Source organism: Patagioenas fasciata, chromosome 5 (assembly GCF_037038585.1).
Source record: "Patagioenas fasciata isolate bPatFas1 chromosome 5, bPatFas1.hap1, whole genome shotgun sequence".
NCBI classification, from domain to species: Eukaryota; Metazoa; Chordata; class Aves; order Columbiformes; family Columbidae; genus Patagioenas; species Patagioenas fasciata.
Genome location: NC_092524.1, coordinates 2,680,369 through 2,702,750, shown reverse-complemented (window position 1 = coordinate 2,702,750; position 22,382 = coordinate 2,680,369). Strand labels below are relative to the sequence as shown.

The 22,382-nt window shown below is 42.6% G+C and overlaps 1 protein-coding gene across 4 annotated transcripts in view; it reads right to left on the bottom strand.

Annotated features, from left to right (window-relative positions):
- Window positions 1–19,934, bottom strand: part of SHANK2 (SH3 and multiple ankyrin repeat domains 2) — a 313,850-nt gene extending 293,916 nt beyond the window's left edge. For 3 of the 4 annotated variants that reach the window (XM_071808789.1, XM_065839072.2, XM_071808791.1), the window contains exons 1-2: window positions 19,823–19,934; window positions 11,223–11,335 (exon numbers count right to left, since the gene is read on the bottom strand). The gene's annotated coding sequence lies outside the window, so the exon portion shown is untranslated. Of the gene's footprint in view, window positions 1–11,168; window positions 11,336–19,822 lie in introns of all 4 variants that reach the window. The other variant, XM_071808790.1, reaches the window with a different exon arrangement.
- Between the last annotated feature and the right edge of the window lie 2,448 nt (window positions 19,935–22,382).

The window sequence follows — 22,382 nt, the reverse complement described above, 5'->3', positions numbered from 1 at the left end:
GGCAGCACTAGGGCCAAGGCTTGGATCTCTGGCACCTATGGACATGAAGAGGCTCAATAAGCAAACATCTGATTCCAGCTCAGCAAAGAGCAAAGTGACAAGCTGAATGAATTCAGCCAGGGAAGGGCTATCTGAGATTTTGAGAGACTGCTATCAGCTCATTCTGCCATTATACAAAGCCAGAGCAAACAAAGAGAGCCTGTTCACAAGGTTGAAATGTGAACAGAATCAGGAAAACAGTTCGAGGAAGTGGAAAAATAGTTATTCTCTTCATCACGAGAGACCATTTGGGGTATATATTTAAAATTCAGAACAGAAAGAACTCCGCATGGACCTTCTCAGAACTAAATATGAAATCTACAGCTGCTTAAACACTTAGTGAAATGAATTCACATATTTGTGACTCTCTTGGTTTTTTGCTATGCTCGACTACTCTAATCTTTTTCTCCTCAGCAGTCTAAACATAATGGCTTAAAACGCTTGTATATTGTGCGGTAGTAGAGAATGGTCTTCAAATATGCCAGATGCTTTGCAGCTTCAGATTATTCACTACTTACGGCAGCAAGTTCATGCTAGAAGCAAAAAAAAAGTAAGAATAAAAATAAAAATTCAAAGGGTTTTGAATGTTACCAGCTTTTGACCAAAAAGAAAAAATATAGAGATAATTTCCATGACAGATTCCACCTGGACCATGTAACAGCAGAGGATTAAATAAGGGCTATTTCCACTTCTCCTACAGTTTTGTGCAATGTCCATGACCCCACTTGAACCTGTGTTACAGCTGACTTGATTTTACCAGCCCTTATTAAACCTGTTTCCAAAATACTCAGCAAATTAGAGAGTTGTTAGGATCCACTTAGTGGTTCTGACCTGCGTGCAAACTGCAGATCTCTGCACACCTTGGCCATGCATAATGCACAAGGAATGGGTGACGTTGAGAGCATTTGCATCTCCCTTGCTGAAGCTCGGTGACACTTGGTCTCTGCTCCATGGCCACACGAGCTGAGCACCGCTGGCCAGAAGATTGTGACCACTTGCATCTGGAAGGCAAAAAGGGTGTGTGATGCTATAGTGTGAATATATGAAGCAAAACCTTGTGACAGCAAGAGCTGCGAATCTACATATTTAATGTATGAAGTTTCATCAGCCTAAGTGTGGAGTATAGTAATCCATGAGTAAACTCATAAATGAGTTTATATAAATATGAATCTATCAGGATCTGAGAAGTTACAGTATGTCAAAAAAGCCACATTTAGGCAGAATTCAGGTCTGTCATACCAACATTCCCCAATTTTAACTCGAAAAAACAAAAACCACTGAGGGGGGTTAAATAGGACAAGCACAGCAACCAGCAGAAACCCTCCCCAAACTCAAAATGCCACTGGGCGGTACTGCTGCCCAAATTGTCCTGCAGAACTCCTAATCCAATGTGTCACAGTGCTGCTTTACACTGGAGATTTCCCAGGTCCGGAGCTGTGCTGGTGTGAGACTTGGCCCAAAGTCCATCATCGAGTCCACCATCGAATGGACCATGACAGCTCGGAACCCTCAAGGCAGTAGCTTTCTGCATTTTCTTCATCCTCTCACTAAGTGGGACAGTCACGAATTCAGAGCATCCCAGTCCCGTCTCTAACAGGTTACTCAGTGTAGTGAAACCCTCATTAGAAAGGTCCCTTTAGGGAAAACACTGGAGATTCAGGATCACAAGAGCTTGCGCGATATTTAAATATAACAGCAGTTGTATTTCAAAGAGCTGGGCTGACAATCACCCGGAGCAGAGGATGGTTTCACTTATATGATGAGGATTCTTCTGACCTCTGAGTGTGTCACCAACTAAGGAGAATTCAAATAGCAAGAGACCACATAAATCAATTTATTTGCCAGGCACTTCATTAAGGGCCAGTCCGTAACCACTAAAACAACCGCAGTACACACAGCACTCTGGCTGAACATTAAAGTCAAGCTCAAGAATAAAATATATATTGCCAACAATCCTTCTCCATCCCAGAAATATATCTGGATGTATTGCTAATCATTGATGTGAAACCTATTCAATCCCTATGTTCAATATTTCTAAAATAGAATCTTTCCACTCCAAAACATCAGCTTAAGGAGACCCATATTACTAGGAAAGCCACAATGCATCAAGAATAACACAACTCCCAACAGTTTAAAATCTGAGTTCATGATAATGAAACAGAGATTAGAATCAGATCCTGCATTTTTGTCACCTGTTTGTAGCAGGTTAAATAAAATGTTCAGTTATGGAATGACAAATATCTCCTTCCTATCCTTATCTAAACATAAAATGGCAAAATAATTAAAGTAATAAGAATTACTGCAAATTATAAGCAATCAGTGATGGAAGAAAAATATGTCATCCTCAGTTCATGGCTCGTAATTATTTCATTTCCCAAATTCTGCAAAATCCATGGTAACTAACAAGTAATGAAAGCTTTTCGGAAGCCACCTTGGATGTCATTTTTCATGCAATTCATCAGACCTGGCAAAGTCAATCCGAAATTTTGCTCTGCGAAATTTCTCCTTTGTTGTTCTTTGAGAAGGTGCACAAATCTGAAACTGAGGTTCACAGAAAGACTCGGAGCCATTTCTACCTACACCTGTAAGTGGATTTTGAGCCTCAACTCAAAGGAAAACCTATAAATTGTCTTCAACAAACAGAAGCAGGATGCTTGTTTTTTAGCCTTCAGGCCATTTACGGGTTGTGATTATTACCAAAAGAAAAAAACACATTTTCAAGAAGTGAATTAAATCCATAGGTTACAATTAACTAAAAGGACAAAACAGCCTTAATTGACTCAGACTAGCAGAATATTGTATTTGCCATGTTTTCAACGGGTCGGGTGGCTCTATTTTATTTACACGTACCATCTATACAATCATTGCTGTGTTGTGCAAACACTTGTCACCATTTTCACCATAGAAGTGAGGTTATTCCCCCAGTTACAAATCACAAACCACTGCGGGCGGCTGCAGCCTCCGTTTCTTCATCATTCTCTTAAAGACAGGAATTCTAGCGAAAGACGGGAACTTCTTAACTTTCCTGGCTGAGCTGTGGTGAGTGAAGAGATGAAAGATGGAGTAATGAAAAGGAGAGACCTGTGCAAGGAGAGCCAGCCCGCTCAGAAACTCAGTTCATTTGCAACACATTTCTGTTGGTGTAAGAGGACAGGATTGGTAGTAATTGCAGGAGTTGGGTTAAAAATTTGGTTAAGGAAAACATTTGCCATCATCAGAAGAAATAAATTGACTTATATCATGCTAGCGATATTTAAAGGAAACAGAAACACAAGATAAAACACAGCAATATATTTCAAATTATTTGATCAACCTGTGATGGGAGATTAAACTCTTCTTACTAAAACTACTGTGACAGCCATGTCAACAATAAAGAAAACATGTGTGTTGGTTTAAAATTTTGTGAAGGTTTAGCAAGTAAATCGCCATGCGTAGAACAAGCTACAAAGGTTAAGAGCTGCTGCCACATCATCTCAAGAAATTCATCAGGCCTAATTAACCTGACTGTGCACAGTTGTTTCATGGAGAAAATTACAAGAAAAACAAGCAAGAAAAAGTGAAAACACACGCAACTTAAAAATTCTGTGTGTTGCTTGGCAAAGTACAAGTTGTTCAGCTTATCCCAGATCACCAAGGAGAGGTTTTTCTCATTCCATCAGCACAGGGCAGGGGAAGATGCTCTTTAAATGAGCAGATTTCAGGAGCACCCCGGCAAGATTTGCCTCCCCAAATGCGATCGCTCGATCCCACGGGATCTGGGACGTAGTTTCTTAATCCAGCCTTGGATTTGCTTGTGTAATGTGGTAAACTAGGGGGCAACCAGGTGAGAAAATTAAACCCCAAGAAAACACGAGCCTCATAACTTACTCTGAGCAGTTTACAATGAAGGAGACTTACCAGCCTAAGTAGGTGTAGCATGTAACAAAACAGTCCAGTACATTTTCTAAGCTGCCTAAACGGGATTATCTCCATATACATTGGAGAGTATTCAACAAGATTAGACTCATTTACATTACAACACATGCCTATGTGCTTTAAGACAGCAGATATGTGGAGCAGAAGCAGATCTCAGGTAGCTGTACCAACAATACATTGTCTTTTAAATGAATAGTTTTACTCTAGGATAGGATTCTCTTCTTTCCCTTATGAATACAAGCAAACAACGAAATTGGAAGCAAAACAAACAGGAGGATACAAAAGCTTTCCACAACTTACAAATTCCTAAGTCTTTGCACATTTTGGATAGCCAAACGCAATCAATGCGGCGAGATCACAATCTCTGTTCAAAACAACCAGGTATTATAGCAATTTTGAGCCTCATTAACAACCCACCGTCCCCAGGGAAGTCACCATTCCCAGGCAAACTCATCTTCTCTGACAAAGGGAAGGGAGAGAGGGGAATAAACCTGACAGATGGAGACAAATCTCAGCGGAGGTCTCAAGTTAAACAAATAAAACCCATGCCAATCAACCAAGTTATGCAATGCCTATTTACTTTTGCTGAAAATACACTGAAATTTTCACGACAAAAAGAACTGCAGCAGGAAAAGAAACTCCCATATATGACGACTTGGTCCATTTATTATCAGAGTATTGAATTTAAGGGCTGACTTGTGTTCTGGGGACAAGCCAAAAATGTTGTCCCTTCTCTGAATGAGCACAGAGATATTTTGCACATTAGTGGAATTTCACTTATTTGTACCAACAAAGCATTGAAGCCACAGGGATAAAATCCTCACTCATGTAATATATTGCATATATTGCAGTAACTGGAGTTACACCAGGCATCAATCTGTTTATTGCTTGGATTTTGCAGTAAGGATCTACTGCATTGAACATCAGCTACTCTTGATTTCCACAGGGGATTTATTCAGCACTGTATTCAGGGTCTTTGATTTTTATAAATTTGGATCTTAGAATGTAGCAAGTGTAAATACAATTGAAAAAAAAGCACATACATTTTTCCCTAACTTTCAAATATGGGTCATGCTGCTTTTTGCCATGTGTTTCTTCCACTCACAGCTTGTTCCCTTCCCTGGTTTTATCCACCTATACACAGGTTAATTAGTCTTGTGCATGTGACCTAGTTTTGTTATCCACAAATTCGTTTGTTTAACCCCATAAATACTGTGAAATAATACTAAGAAAATTGATCCCCCAAAAATAAGATACTGAAAAGGTCATAAGTACCTATAAAAAGACACTCAGCTACTACAGATCACTAAACCAGCTCTACAAATACGTAAATTGCTACGTGGGGAACTGACCTTCCATGCAGAAAAAATAAATGTTAATATGCCCCAAAACAGTATATGTAGCCTGTTTACTGAATTCAAATATTCATATACACAGGGCAACTGTAAGATCTGTTTGAGTGATCTTTACCCTGAGAAACAGAGTATTTTGACTAAAATGCAATCTCAGACAGAAACAATCCTTCCCTTCCACCCCCCCCCAAAATACAAGGTGTATGTTTGTTAGGAATTAAGCAAAGTTAACACTGCACAGTGTCACCCTGACCTAAGCTACAATTCCAAGATGCACCACGGACTTGAAAAGAAAGGAAAAGAAAAGCATCTGGAACACTGAATAGCATATTTGTGCATGTCATATACAAAAATACCCATTTGCTTAAAGATGTATATGGTTTCCATTAAGCAATTCTTCAATCTATAGATGGGCGAGTGTGTTTTTCTGGCTACTTGGAAGAAATAAGTAAAAGCATGGAGCACAAAAAAAGAGCTGTAAAAGCTTTGGGTAAGAAAATAGCAGATTGACTATGAAGTTGATAAAAATGAAGTGACATGGGCAAAACCAGCTCTACACATACAGCAATGGAAATTGAGCTAATTACTGCCATTCAAGCATTTTGCAAATGTCTGGTTTATGTGCTGCATTCACAAAAGTAACTAGAATATTTGGAAAGAAATACAGAACAAAATAAAAGACATGAAGGTCCTGGCACTATTTGTTCCCTGTCTTCCTCTCAAGTCCTGAAAGGGCTAAGGTAGAACTAGAACAGATACAGAAAGCTAGCCAGGAAAAATATATAGAAAAGCTAGCATGCACATAGGAAAAAATAATGTATTACAAGTTTTTAAGCTTGGGAAAGTTCAGTGAGAGGTATGTACCATTAAAAGTGCCTGGAGAAAGCAAACAGAGCACCTACTACCTGCTCAAATGAAAGGAGTAAGAAACAGCAAGTGAATCTCACAAGCCCAAAACACATTGTGATGCTGAGGAACTCACTGCCACAGGATCACACAACCATGGAATGGTTTGGGTTGGAAGAGACCTCCAAAGTCATCCAGTGCCCCCCCTGCCATGAGCAGGGACATCTTCACCAGCTCAGGTTGCTCAGAGCCCCATCCAGCCTGGCCTGGGATGTCTCCAGGGATGGTTCATCCACCACCTCTCACCACCCTCAGGGGCAACAATTTCTTCCTCGTGTCCAACCTGAATCTCCCTCCTTTAGTTTAAAACCATCACCCCACAAACCCACTTGCCACAGCCCAGTTTGGCCGGACTTTGCATTGCAAGTCTTCTCTGTGTCTCTCCATCCACCTCCCACCTCCACTTCTCCTTCCTCACCAGCAGTGCGATGGGGTGGATGTCATCTACACAGCATTGCAACTCCAACAAGTCATTCATAATACCAATAAGAAAATATAATGATATATTATAACATAATCAATCATACACAAATAAAGAAAATAATATGGCATTGAACATAAATTTCACAAGACACTTGAATGGGAACTGCAGGCATCAAAATTATAATTACTTGATTATTAATAAGAAACAGAAAAGTGAATAAATGGTATTGAGGGGAAAACAATAAAGACTACATTTAAAGCAGTATTTTTCAGATAAATCTTCAGAGGACAAATTACATGAGTATCTTGCATGCCTCATTCTTAATGATAAATGCAAACACAATAGTAAGCAACCCGAATTATGGATCATCACTAAGTGCTAAAGGAATCAGTTGTTACTGACCTATTAGCATCATAATTAGCAAATTGGATATTTATGCTCGTTACCTATCATTCAATTTGCAAACAATATTCTGAATAGCTTAAAACACAACATTATCAGGAAGAGTGCAACCTGAAATGTAACATTTTCAATTAAGAGGTTACTGAGTTTCCCCGTAATGCACTAAGGTTTACCTTGGAGCTCCTCCATGCTTTGAAAACCTGCTTATCCATCAAGACATTGTTTCATAAAGAGAGAAGGGAAAAGTATCAGATTCCCTTCTCCCCAAATAAAGCACAATTCCGAAGCATTTTCCAACAACCATCATGCTAGCGATGCTGTGTTGCCAGCGCTGAGCAGGCTTCATTAGGACACCAAGCAGAAAACTGCAAGGCTGAAGTCCATACATTCCCCAGTTCAATGGGATTTAGACACAGTGGTCTGGGTTTAACCCAGTCCTACCCAGATAGCCTTACTGGAAATCTCTTTGCATTGCTCCAGGAAGACTCTTACCCTTATCAGAAGCTTTGTCTTGGTAGCCACACCATGCAAAGCCCATACAGTACAACATCCACTGTGCAAAAACATACTTTTGAAACACGGTTCTTTTCAACCTTTTCAAGAAACTGAAAACAACTGTTCTTTGGACTCTTTTCTCTTTACAGAAAGATAAGCATTTTACAAAGGAGAGACCACCTTAATTACATTATTTAGGAGGCCTCCCTGAACAGTCCTCGGGGCAACATGTTCCATCATGACCTAAGAAACCATAACGACCTTTGCAATGGAAGAGAAGTACATGAGAAGGTAATTTCAAGCCTTTCAGTGAGTTTTATATCTTGCCAGAAGCGACAATACCCACAGTTTCTCCATCTACCCCAAGCAGCTCTGGCCAGGGAACACCAACATCCTGGTGGCATTTACCCAAATAAACAACTCATGACAGCACCTAGAATATTTCTTGACTAGTTTAGCGGCTCTTCTGAAAGCATTGTAATTCCCACTGGGAATTTGCCACACTCCATCCTTTTTAAAAAAGCCTGAATTAAAGGTGTGTCCCCATTATCAGCCAGCACATTAATGAAATGATCTATGTCCAGAAAGCAGAGGAGGAATTATTAACAACACCTCCCTGCTCCAGACCACCAGCTCTCCCTGGTTTTGTAGCCGGTCCATACTGGGGACATCCCGACTGTGGAACGGATGATGGGGCAACATGTTCTTTTAGCAAAATGCTTTATACTAATCAACAAGTTTGGTCTTCCTCATATGCACAGGTAAATTAATGGAGGAATTTTGGACAATCAACTGACTATCATCAGCAGAAAAAAAAAATAGCGTGTAACATTCAGTCAATAAGTTTCTTCAGGAAAAATAAACTCAATTACACTTTCCCAGCTGCTTATGCTATTTTCCAGCAAGCTCTTAGCTGACCACTTCATGCAGATCGAGTAACAGGCAAATTAAAAGTCAAAGAGGCATCAAGAAGGTGTTTAGTGCGTTCTCTGCCCTTAAGCAAGATAAAATAGACCCAGGTAGTATCCTGGTAGACCCAGGTAAATAGACCCAGGTAGTAGACCCAGCAAGTATCTCTTGTTCTTACAAGTGTTCAGAGACTTTACAAGCTCCCGGAGAAGTCTGAAATTAAAATAAGCATTAAGCAAATAACCCTTACAGACACAGAGCATGGTGTGTCATGCACTGCACCAGCCTCTCAGACTTTCCCGTGGCACAAATATCAAGTATACAACATAGCCAAGAAGTAAAAACATACAAAACGGTCATTTTCCTACAGCCAATATTCATGGTTACCTAATAAACTCACTTCCATGGTCACATGCCTGTTTTATTCTAACTGCATGATAGTGTTCCGGTATTTCACACAAACTTATCAATTCATTTTGAAAGAGCATTAGCATGGTTTGAACTGATAAAAATCACACCTGTAGTTTATTACAGCAGGATTGTGTACAGCAATTACTTTCTATTGCTGTTTTGTTCAGAGGTTTTTTACATTACACTCATGCCAGACAGCTTTCAAGGCAAAACCAATATTCTCTGTGGTACATAACATGATGAAATGCCACCTGCTTAACACCTCTGGGTGCTGCTGAGTTTTATTTTCCTGTTCGTTTGCATCTCTGAGTCTGATTCTATAATACATACTGGCATATAAATAAAGGTCTAGAAAACAAGTAATTTTATTCACTTTCCTGCTTACCAGCTGAATAGATGCCTTTCAGAGATGATATATTTAAAAGCTTTTATGTGTGATGCTTCTCGCTACACAAACTTTCCAAAATATTATAATTTATAGTTATTTACTGAGATATTACAATAGAATTAACTGTTTACCCACAAAAAGAAAAAAATCCCCATTTCCAAACTGCAAAGCTAAAGGTCCCGTCTAATTCAAGCTGTTAACATTTTAAAATTTAAAAAGTAAAGAGAGATTACAAAGTAGTTTTCGAAGCGACAGTTGACAGAACCTCCTGAAATACTGAACAGCAATTTCCTAAACAATTCAGCTGTAGGCAAATGCTAAGAGGGCAAAAAATAAGAACAAAGCATTTTGCAACAACATTGTGGAGCAAGGCTTGGGTTCACGATTACACAGATATACAACATCAGTTACAAAAAGGCCATTAATGAGACCATACTTCATGGGACCATTTTAGTCTTAGTCTAGTTGAGATCTAAGGACCTCAGCACAACGTCATTTTCTCTTTAGCTTAAAAATCACAGAATCTGGGCTATCGATAAATATGATTATAATGAATACACTACTACACATGACATTTTTACTACTCAATATTCGTTCTTGGAGTTTTTACACCTTCTTTGTGAATCTAAATTCTCATGTGAGGAAAGTTTCATAGTAATCCTCAAAGTTTTAATCCAGCTTTGTTGCCAGAAGAGAAAATCATGCTAAATGGGTATATTACCACAGGAGAGGAAATTTCAGGGAAATACGTAAGTTTTCAGCTGAACTTTAAATGAGGCTCCTCCTTCTCCCTTCTGCCTTCAAAACATATGGAAAGTTTTTATCTCCGGAGTTTTTTAAGAACGAAGATCACCCCCTCAATAGATGGGAAGGCAGAAAAGCCATCACACACCAAAATGCTGTTGTGTGTAGACATTTGGGGTTCAGAATATAATCTACCGGAAAGCAAAGAAAGTGATAGCCTATGATCCAACCCTATGGGATACAACCCACCGCACTGACACGTGGGAGGCATCACTATTTTGGGGAGAAAACTAAAGAAAACAGTGTTATCGGGATATCATCGGAAGGGGAACAGGAGAAGTGTAAAAAAAGCAAAATACAACCTTGCAATAAGTTTTGTAGTATGGATCTTTTAGATACCTCGATATATTTTCTTCCATGCGGCATTTAAAGGCTGCTTCCCCGTGCCTCTCTATTCATTAACAATCGCAATTTTGAAGTCAGCTCTGGGGTGGCATAAAAACCCAAAAATCTGCCTTCGGCAGAGCTGCTGACACCAGCTGAGGATCTCAAAGTATGTAAAACAAACCCTTTCATTCCTCAGATGTTTTTCATGGGTTTTGAAGTATAACAATTTCACATTGCTTTACTCTGCACATTCAGTTTACAGGCGACTGACAAGGTAAGCGGCGTTCGGAGCGATACAAAAACCTGACTGTAAAAGCGCAAAGGCTGGAGGGAAAACCAGAACTTGTCAAAAGCAAGTTCTCCCCTGATAACATCTTCATATATTTGTTTGGCGATAATGTTCGCTATCAGGTAAGCACTACACTGATGGCAAAGTGATGCACACTTATTCGGTTTTTGCAAGTGACGCTTGTGGTATTTGCAAAGATAACACGTCAACAAGAAATAACCTGGAGGATATTGGAGGCCAAACCAAAGATGGTTTGTAGCAACTATCAGCAGCAGTGGGAGTCATAAAAAACCCCAAAATTAAGGTCAGATCGCAGGAGGAGAGGGATGGCTGCCTCTGTCACCAGCTCTTGTCCCTCACACAGGTGTAACTACATGGAGGACAAAACTGGTGGGATCTTGGACTTAGAGCCAAGGGAAAGAAAAGAGAACAAAACCAGCATCCATGGGTGTGAGACAACTTCAGTGGGATGAAAGGCCCTGAGGGTTATTTATATTTAGTGCTGACCTTGAGATGGCTCTTCCCACCCACGAGAAGCCTCTCCTTGCTGCAGGACCTCACCTCGTGTCCTGGTTGCTCCGATGGCTGGTGCCCGTGAAGACGAGGAGCCTGCGGGACGCTTCCCGTCCTGCCGGGCTTGGGCTGTCCGATGGATCACAGCGGATGTCACGGGGCTGAAAGCCAGAAAAGGGAAAAGCATTGAATTTCTGTGGGCTGTCGACTTCCCAAGCAGGTTTCAGGTTCATTTCAGAGAGAAGATGTTGGCAGCAGAGCAGCAAGCCTTCCACCTGGAAGCTCCTCAGATCCTCCCCTCTTAGGCCGTGGAGTCACCAGAGCACAAAGCAGATTTTTATGGGATACAGGAGCCACGGTGGCCATTCCGGCCAAGCAACCACCACTGTGAGCTCAGGTGGAAGAGAGAAACTCGCCCTGGGATAGATGGTTGAGCCACCTAGAAAGAAGGGACCTCCAGAAGGACCCTTCTCTAGTCACCACTGAAGCCACTTAACCCACTGAACGTAGGTAAAATGAAACCAACCACCCTTAAATAAATGTATTTTAAAGCAGTAAAGCCCTGTAAGCCATTCAGTGCAGGCCACAGTTTTGCCAGTTTTACCAAAAAGGTGCCTCTCTCTGCTTGACTCCTCATCTAGATCCTTCCTCTCAGGAACACACAGCCAACACATCTTGCTGATCCTAATATGAATTATAGGGTTATAAACTGCAATTGCCTGCAGTAGACAGGCAGGCTAAGCCTTGTCTACCAAAAACCACTGCCATTTCTTTTAAAATTTTCAACTCTTCCAGGTCTAATCTGAACAGTGCATCAGGACATGACAAGAGAAGAGCAGTGACCAAACTGAACAAGGTTTTGTGTACACATCAACTTCTGTTGCACCCACAGAAATTCCAGCTTCTATGTGTTACTATGAGACATTCTTACTGAAAAAAACCATATATATAAATCAAGGATGAAGTTAAAAAATTGGCCAGCAGTCACATTTCTTTTCATTATTCCTAGGAAGAGACAACGGGTAACAAAGGACACATGACTACCAGTAGTAGGAAAGGGTATCATCTTCTTGCTTATGTTTTTCAGGCTATAATATGCTTCAGAAAATCCTATCTTAATATTTCCTGGAGAAGACAGAAATTGTACAGTCCACTGCACTGATGGTAGGATCATTCAGTAACACATAATAACAAAACTAATAACAATATACAACACCAAAGTCACAGCCAATGAGAATATTGTCTAATTGGATAGATATCATTTAAGCGAGACACAATGTTTCAAACAGCTACAATCATTTATAGCGTACTTAAAAATCTGTTTGTAGAAATAATGGTGATAGATATATATACACACTAGACTAAATTAAGGGGCCAATTTACAGAGCTTTCTACAGCAATGGCAAGATGTAAGGGGAAACTAATTGGAAAGCAGCTGGTCTAAAAGAGCTCATGGAAGATTTCCACAGGTCACTTACCTGCCAGATTAAAATTTACTCCTACTACTCACATCAAAGCTGTAAGGACGTGTCCTGGGAATAACCCGGAGGCTGGTAAGCAGCACAAGTTTTATTAAACTCCATTTTTCATCAGATCGGGGCTTTTGAAAGCTCCTCTCTGAAGACAAGGAGAATGGTACCGGCTGATACCCAATTCCTGCTCCCAGCATGGCAGTGGGACATGATTTGGGTTTCATATTCATAAGGGGCATGATATAGTGGAAGAACTCATTGCACTCTTTTTGATTAATTGAAAAAACATCTCCATGTGTTACAGCAGTCAATAAAACATTCGCAAATAGTAGGGAAATGGGAAAACGTTAATACACGCCAATTTCAACCAAAATATGACTTAACTGAAATGCAACATTGTTTCTAGTGACACACTTTATTTACAATCACTCTCTTTCACTGGAAAAGCTGCTTTCAAAATATACATATGAGGAATGTCAACGTAATTTACTAACTGCACATCACTATTTCTGCCACCTGCCTTCCTTTTAGAAAAGGTTGATGGGATCTGAGCACAGACTTTTCTCATAACTAAAGCCTCTCTTCATACCCAGAAAAGTCTTAGCTCAAATTCTTTAATTATAAACCTAATTATAGCCTAAATTTTGGTTAAAAATTAGATGTGTAATGCACTGTCAGTGACACCTTAAGCTACCAAAATGACTGGTCCAGATTTCTCATTTAAAAAATTATGAGAGGAGACACTCAAAACATTTCCCAACTCTAAGACTTCTACACTTAAATCAACATCATAGACTTGCAGCTGCAGAATTGACTTAACTGCAACTTTTACACTTTAATGAAGAAAGTGAACACCAGTTCAATCAGAAACACAGAAAGTCAAAGGGTATATAAGACATAAAGCCAGAATTTTACACATCTTAAGGGCTGGGAAACAGAGAAATTAGTTTTCACCAGCAACAGAGATTCTTGTACCAGCAAGATTCAATACATGGCATTTTATGGACTTTGTCTAACACTTCTATTGTTGCCTTTTCCACTGATTATTTTTACCATTATGTCCCACATTAAGGTCAGCAACCACTTTCTTCCTGGTTGCAATTAACGTAACCATGATAGGCTTCACCCTTGATCATTTCTCTCCATCCCTACTTCTTTAATATCTATCATCTTTGTTCATTTTTCTCACTTTTTTCCCCCTCATTACTCTGGGTTGGCTTCATTCCAGCCAGTACAACCCATCAATGACCACTGACTGTTGTAAATAACCCAGAAGCAGATCTCCTCACCCAAGACTTAATAATGTGAAATGACGATTGACAGAAGTCACCAACTATTCAAGATACACAACCTCTTCTTGCAAACCCAGGTAAAGTCATCACAGTGGCACGGGGGGATGATTTAAAATGTTTATATTGCAGTGTTAACACAAATTAAAGGAGGAGTATGTAGATAATCAGAATAAGGGCTGTTCACCATATTCTCTGTTATACTCTGGTCATTGGACTTTAAATTTAAAGCTTAAAGTGCTGCTTTCACAGCTTCACAGACTCAGTGTTGAACATAAAAATATCGTTTCAGTGTTTTCCTGAGGTTCACTTTCAAAATTTGCTCAGAGTAAATATCCTCTGTTTGTAATTGAAAGGATGTTAGTCCCAGAACTGTATTTCCATAACAACTGCATCCTCATTACAATTCTCCAATTTTGTCAAGTACTCGCTCTGCTGATATTTTGTCAGTAAAGTTTAATTAAACAAAAAGCACACGTGCACTATGAGTCTGAAATTGCAATGATGAACCGGTGTACATGGCTAAGTAGAACGGTGTTACCAAAGCCTATATCCAAAGACAGGAATGAAAAGGTTTCAGTCAATTATATATAACAACTTCTTCTTTCTGAAAGTGCAATAACATTTCAGAAGAACGACACCACACGTCCTGAACATTACAGCTTTTTTAGTAAACAAAATAAGCTAGAGATTGTTTACATGGCTTAATTCCCTGCACTCTCGTTAGCATGTTTTTTGCCTGCTCACCCCAGGATCCCAGAGGGAGAGAATGGGCACAATTTGGGTCCCAGAGAACCCGGGCTCCATCCCAACAGCAGCCTGGGCACTGCTACTCCGTTTTGGGAAGGGAGCTGTGCCGTGCCACCTGGCCTCGGGGACGGAGAACAGCCACTGGCCTATTTTATTTAATGGTAAAGGCACAGTCTCTGGTGCCTCCAAGAAGGTGTTAGCACATCGCTTATTGCATCATTCAGCAAAACCTCATTAAGCATCCTGCTGCTTAGCCACGCACAGCCATGGAGACCCTTGCAGGACGCTCACACTGTGCTGTGATAGGACAAGGAGTGATGGTTCTAAACTAAAAGAGAGGAGATTCAGACTAGACATGAGGAAGAAATGTTTTACACTGAGGGTGGTGAGAGCCTGGCCCAGGTTGGGCAGAGAGGTGGTGGATGAACCATCCCTGGAGACATCCCAGGCCAGGCTGGACGGGGCTCTGAGCACCCTGAGCTGGTGAAGATGTCCCTGCTCACGGCAGGGGTGGCACTGGGGGAGCTGGGAACCTACCCCTACACACAAGAAGAATTAACACTCAAGAGTGAACACAAGCACACCGCTCTCCCATGTTTCTTTCCATCAAAGTAGCCTAGCTGGTTTGCAAAAACTTAGCTTCCAAAGCAGGGTTTGTTTTGGTTTCTTCAAGTGAGAGACCATATACTGTTTACTTTTAATACAGAAATTTATTAGAAACAATGTTGAGTATGAAATACAGCTACCAGCTCTCAGCCATCAGACGGAACCTTACGCTAAATGCATCATCGCAAAGAAAATCAAAACGCTTTTTCAAATATAATTTGAACTTAAACCTGATCCACAGTTTGCCTTATGTTTTACCTCACCATTCAGAAGTGGGTCTTTATTTGTATCAACAGAAAGGCTGCACACTGTTTCCCCTCCCTTCCTGAAAAGCCACGTTAAAGCTGCTGTATTGAATCATCACTATATTGAATCATCACTAACAGCGGCGCTTTCTGTTTGCTCCTAAAGGGTCCAGAACATGCATTTCTGGCCCTACAGTGCACTCCAGCAGCACACAGTGTTTGCAGTAGTGCTGATAATCCCATTTCCAAAGACTGTGAGCGCTTCCAGAGAGGGACAGCCCTTACAGACTGTGGCATCTGATCCAAAGTAACCCTGTGCTGGCTCAGGGACTCACTGGCTTGCAGGCAGCCTATTAGAACAAGACCTGAATTCTGGGCAAACACACATCGAGGGCTCATTTCAGATCCTAGGGTTTTAAACACAAATTCAATCTCATCTGCTTATTCTTAAAGGTAGAACGACCGTGTCTAATACACATCCTCAGCATCTCTGAGATGTCAGTGACGATCATCTCCACGACCCAGCGAGAACCCGAGCATTTTTATTCTCAGCATCTCCGACATCGAGTAAAAGCACTTGTGTCAACTGCTGGCAAAGCGCCTGTGCTGTATCCTTGTCAACTGATTGCTCCATCCACAGACTCACAGCCTGATCTTTCAGTCCATACACAAACCTCTGTGCTGGGGAAACCGAAATCCAGGGTATGCTACGCTGCTGCTCTACCTACAACAACATTATTTTCTCCTGGTTTCCTCTTATTCCTCTAAATCTGCAAGTTCCCATCCACAGGTATAGGTACTTCCCTTAAATTTCTGGAACGTGTTAGATGCTGTGTTCATAAATTATCATTATGAGATCGGTGCTGGCAAGGTGAGCGTAAGTATACACCATGCTAAGCTTGATCATTTCTAAATAAAAAAGTAATTATGCTTCAACAAAAAGCTTCAAGACTGAACAAATAAACTGGTTAGAAAAAAAAAAACACCATATTTTTAAAGTATTCTTCCTTCCTGGCTGAACTGAAGAATGCAGGGAGTAAATAGCAGTGCTCAAAGTAGTTTATCTCTTCACAATTCTGGGTTTGAGAATTCCAGGTGCTACTTCTCAGGCAAGCGGGAAAATTAGATTCCGAAAAACACTGATTTTAGTATGACAGTGTTTTTCTGAAGTTAACGACATGCAAATCATGATGCATGTATTTACATTTTTGATTAGGACAAGACTGAGAAGTTAGAAAACAGGGCAACGATCCTCCTGGAGGTCTCAGCAAAGGCGTTTCAGAGATACAAGAGACAGGAATAACTAACACAGAAGAAATAAGCAAAGGTCAAAAGACATGTATTAGCAGGCTGAAGACAAATAACTTGTCTCTACTGTCCTTATCAAAGAGTTCACATTATCTAGGGTGCGTACTTTTTTAATTAACAGAAAACTAGTTTGATGGGAAGACCTACGTCACGCTGGGGCTCTAAGGGGCTTCTCCAGAAACTCACAGTTCTGTTACACAGCAAATGCTCACCAAACCCCTCCCAACATCACAGTCTGACCTCAGAAGCAGTGAAATTGAAGTCTGCCAATGAAACTTTAGAAAGAAATTTGATCGAGACATTGGAGTCTCTTGCATAATTCACTTTGTTTTCTTTGGATGGCTCGTGGTTGATGTGGAGAAGGAGCATCACGCCTCCCAGCATCCCAGGTACCCTATGGACACCTTACCTGAGCCACATCCCAAACGGTAAAGCCGCAGGACCACAGTGTGAGGAGAAGCACTATTTCCAAGAAGCAAACTGCTCAGAAAGCACTGTGGCCACCAGCTTTGAGCAGCCCACGGTGAGAAAGAGCCAGCGCTGTTCTGGAGTGGGGCATCTAAGAAGTAACCCAGGGGCTACAGCATCTGCAAAGCTTGGAAGCTGAAGGAAAACTCAAAGCTTGAATAATCTCAGCCAAGAGACAAAGAAGCACAGGTTGAGGATGGACAGAGAAAAGAGAAAGAAAAGCTGGGATGGAAGCAAGGGAAAAATCAACCTGAAGAAATTAAAACTTAATTTTCTCTGGACCTAACAGCAAGAGAAAGCCTGAGCGCTGTGGGATAAAACAGAGGCCATCAGAAGAGCTACTCAGAATCAATGCAAAGCATCTGGCCCTGACTCTCAGCTGTATCTTCATGGGTTTTTAATCCTAGCTTAAAGCAAAACACCTGGAAAAAGTGCAGAGGAATAATGCTGCATTGGGCCAGTCTTCAAGCCTGGTGACCTAAATTCAGGTGCTACTCGTTTCAACTTAATTTTTCTAAGGCCTTAGACCAGCTGTAGCTAGAGAAGAAACAACAAAGCTGCAGTGTAGTTTGGAGGTGCTGCAGGAAATCATTGCAAGTGCCTGGGTGGTGCTAATAGCTCAGATATACAAGATCATATTGGCCATCAAAGCTGGGACTGGGAAAAGTGTCACCCCTCTTCAGCAAAAGGGTCCTTTTGAGGCCAGTTTGCCTTCTCCTAACAAGACTGGGAGTGCATCTCCTAACTGGGATGCTGCCACTGCAAGGAAACGAGCACTGACAACAGCTCTGTTTCCCTACACGCTGTTTGTGGTTGACCTCTCATTTGTTTTCTGCAGGATTAACATATTTGGCCTAACTAGAGCCCTCAGATTTTTAATATAGAAGATACAGGCAAAGTTAATGTCCTGTGACATCCAGGAGGGCAGCTGGGGCTTCAGTGTCTTGGAGCTATAAAATGCATGTAGGTGTTGGTTTAAAACTCACTGCGTTTCATGGATGCTGAGGACCTCGTAGCTTCCATACCCAAGCCTGCAAACTCTTATAGTGGTATTGTAAGAGGAACTTGAGACTAGAAGAATGATGTCTTTTTATTGCTTTCCATCCTTCACAATCACAGGCAATTACGCAACCACAAGGCTAATTCAGACAGGTCCACAGGAAATCTAATCCACTCACCAACACACACAACAGGTTTTAAAATAACACTCTGTCCCAATAACATAACGTACCATAACAAACATAAACACCTAAAGACGCAGCTACAGACCTCAGGAAGAAAGAGCGAAAGCTTAAAAGTACTACCAATTATAATCTCTAGCCCGAAGTACTACTTCAAATAAAACACACAAAGGAAAGGTGCAAAAAGGCCTACCACTAATTATATATTTATTCACAGGAGAGATGAGGTACTGTAAAACCTACATTAAAGTCTCGCACTGCTGAGTTGCATTTCAGCCTGCTTACCTTCCAAGACTTCGATTATTTTAACGCGTTGTTGTAGGTTTAATATAAGCAAAGAAGAGCTATGCTGTTTCACAGCAAAGTCACAACCTTGATCCACAAATAGCTTTAAACAAAGATAGCATTTGTTTTTGAGGACTTTTTGCTCCTGCCAGAGACTCCCTTCAACAAGGCAGGTTATTCTGAGAGAAGTTAAACAGAGCCAAGCGCACAGGAGAGGAGAAAAGGAAGAGCTAAAAAGGACAGGACACAAAAACTTTCAGGAGAAGGATCAATTCACAGGTGTGCTCAGTTACTCACAGGGAGGTTTAATGACTTCTCCTGTGTTAAAGGCCAGGCCTGCTTGCACAGGTGTTCCCACTAATCATGCCAACGGCTCACCTGCAGCTGACTGCATTTCCCACTTGCTTTGTACTACTCCTGGAACGCTCGGAAATCACTTTCCCACTACTCATACTCCGAACCCTTCCCTGCCGCTCCTCTGCCTGCTGATCGCAGTCGCACAGAGAGCACAAGGGAAGGCTACTCTGCTTCCAACCAGGATCCAGCATTCCCCCCTTCTTCGCTTGTTTCTGCCCTCCAGCCCCTTTTCTTCTACACAAAAGCTCAGGATGCACTTGTACCCCCACCCTCTACGCGCCCCCCACTCTACAAGAGCCGGGTCCAGCGGGTACCAGCCTGTACCCGGGTCTGTCCAGCCCCCCCGCTCCCTTCCCCCTCGCAGCCACGCACCCCTTCGACCCCCCCAAACAGCCTCAAACGTACCGCTTCACCGCCCCCATCCCCCGCGGGCAGGACGGCGCCTTCCAGCCCTTCCCCATCCCCTGCCCGCCGCCCTCGGACCGCGCTGCCCGCCGGGGTAACAAAACTCAAGGGAGCGATGGGGACCCCCCCGCAGGCCGATCAACCTCCCGGGTTTCCAAGGGGTTCCCCCCGCGACCCCCGTGCAAGCGGGGCCGATTCCCCCCCATACGGGGTACAACCCGTCCCCCAAACCGGCACAGCGATACCCACCCCTCGACATCCCCCCGTCCCGGGGGTTCCTACCTGCAGCGGGACGGGGCGGCGGGCACCGCGCTGCCCTCCCCCGGCTGCTGCCGCTGCCGCCCGGGTTCGGCGGGGCCGCGTTTCCCGGGGCGGAGGGGGGGTGGCCGGGCCGGGGAGCCGCCCCCCGCGCTCAGACAGGCAGTGCCCGGGCCGGCCCCCCCCGCTCCGCCGTCGGTGCTGCCGCTGCCGCCGCCGCCGCCCCGTTTACCGGCTGCTGCCGCGGCCCCGTGTCCGCCGCTGGGCGCGGAACCTGCGGAAACAACAAGGCGAGGGTCGCGCCGCCGGGATGCCGGCGTTTTCGGGGGGGCTGGGTCAGTCCCCGGAGCCCGGGGGGATGTCCGGTGGCTCTGCCAGCGCCGCTCCCTGCATCCTCAACTGTCTTGGGTTTTATTTTCTTGCTCCCCCTCCCCGCTCTGTCCTCGGGCCCTCACGGGTCCCACCGCTGATAAGCCGATCGGTGCGTCCAGCGCATCCTCCTGCTCGGAGCTGCTCGGAGCTTCCCGCGTTGCAGGCAGGGGGGGCTGCACCCCCGAGGGGGCCCTGCCTGGAAACCCGGGCTGCGGAACCGCATAACAGCAAACTCTGCAGCTGGGAGGGATGAACATCCCAACCGACGTGAGAAGTCAGAAACTTCTACTGGCACATTGGTTTCAGAGAGGAATGGGAGGTGTCAGGCTCAGCACAGGGGGGGATCCAAGCGTGGGAGGTGGGCACAGAGACCACAAATCTCAAGTTGGGGGGAAATCCTGGATGGAGATGTGGACACAGATGCAGTGGGGAGCACACAGGCAATGCATGGGACCTGCTGATCTCATGCACTCCAGCTGCTGCTGTTTCTCCACATCTTAGAATTATAGAGTCATAAAATACCTTCAAACTCCCCCAGTGCCACCCCTGCCATGAGCAGGGACATCTTCACCAGCTCAGGGTGCTCAGAGCCCCGTCCAGCCTGGCCTGGGATGTCTCCAGGGATGGTTCATCCACCACTTCTCTGGCCAACCTGGGCCAGTGTTTTACCCACCTCATTGTAAAAAATTTCTTCCTCATGTCCATCTTTCCCAAACATCACACATGTACATCCAGGAGGGCAGCTACAGCTCGACGGGTGACCCCAAATGCAGGTTGTCACAGCACTTTGGTGAACACTCATTTCCAAGCAGGATCACTGCCGAGCCACTGAAAGGATTTGGAGACATGAAAACCAGAGCTTGAGTTCTCGGTGCTTACAACAAAGTTAGGATTAGTACTGGCTAAAACATTCTAAAAGTCCCTATCTTTGACTCTTTCTATGCCCAAACCCAAACGACACCAATTCTGAGTCAATAAGACCAATTAGTGCCAATTTCAAGTTATTCCATGCAAGAATATGGATTTTAACCCACTTGAAGGAGTCAACCCATAGGCGCAATGCCACACTTTAACAAAAATTACTCTCACTATATCTTTTCCTACACAAGCCATCTCAAAGTAAATAGAACAGAAAATACATGTAGATGTCATTAGCAACTCCCTTCTGGACTTTCTGAACTTTGTATAGTTACGAAGCTTACCATGGTAGCGCTCAAATGGCTCTTTTTAAATAGGAAACGTCCTTGAAAAGGACAATATTCTTTCAAATATACCGTGTTAGCTCATAAATATTAATGAACATTAAACTGTGCACCATGAAAATAATTTTCATGCAAAAGGTCTTAGGCACATAGGTGCATTCACTGGCAAAGGTCACACGTAATTCTCCCTACTGGTTGCAAGTCCTTTATGATACATGGAGGTCTTTGCTTTTAAATATAATGGAGGATGCTGGGAATGTTTAGTTCTCAGAATGCAACATTGTTCTAGGAAATTAAAAGCAAACAAAAACAACCCAGAAGCAAGCAAACAAACAGAAAGAAGGCTATTTGATTTGAATGGGAATTTTCTACCTCTTCTAAACTGATTTACCCATCCTTACATTTTGCTCTTTAAATTTTAAAGCATCTGAACATTTGTTCTGTCAGTTGAGAAAAAATGGGCTTACTTAAACTCATGTTAGATCCCCAGGGGATATCATGGGAAAATAGGACAGCAGTGCTAAGAAGCAAAACTCCATCTACAGCATCTTTTACAATTAAAAACGTGCAAACAGCGAGCAACAACAGGAAAGGAAAAAAAAAATTAACAGCGAAAAGTATTTCATTCCTTTTCATGCTGTAATTCCAAACTCAATATAGAATCCAATGACCAGCGTACAAAAAGGGCAAATGGAAATTATTATGTCAGGGGCAATAGCCGCCAGTTGCTCTGCATGAAGTGCATAATTCCGCATCCATATTTTAACTGGCATCTAATTAACACATACTATCTCCACCAAATTTCTAATTAAGTCTCTAAGTACAATCAAATTGAATTGTATCTATTTCTTCGTCAAGCCTAAGATGCAAGAGGAATTCGTCAGCTTTCAAGTGTTTTATAAATACTGATGGAGACAATAGGAACGCACAAACAAATTCCTAAGTCTCCCAGTTTTTTGACCATGATGCCTAAAACTTTACCTGGATGAGTTAAGTCCCACCAAAGATTT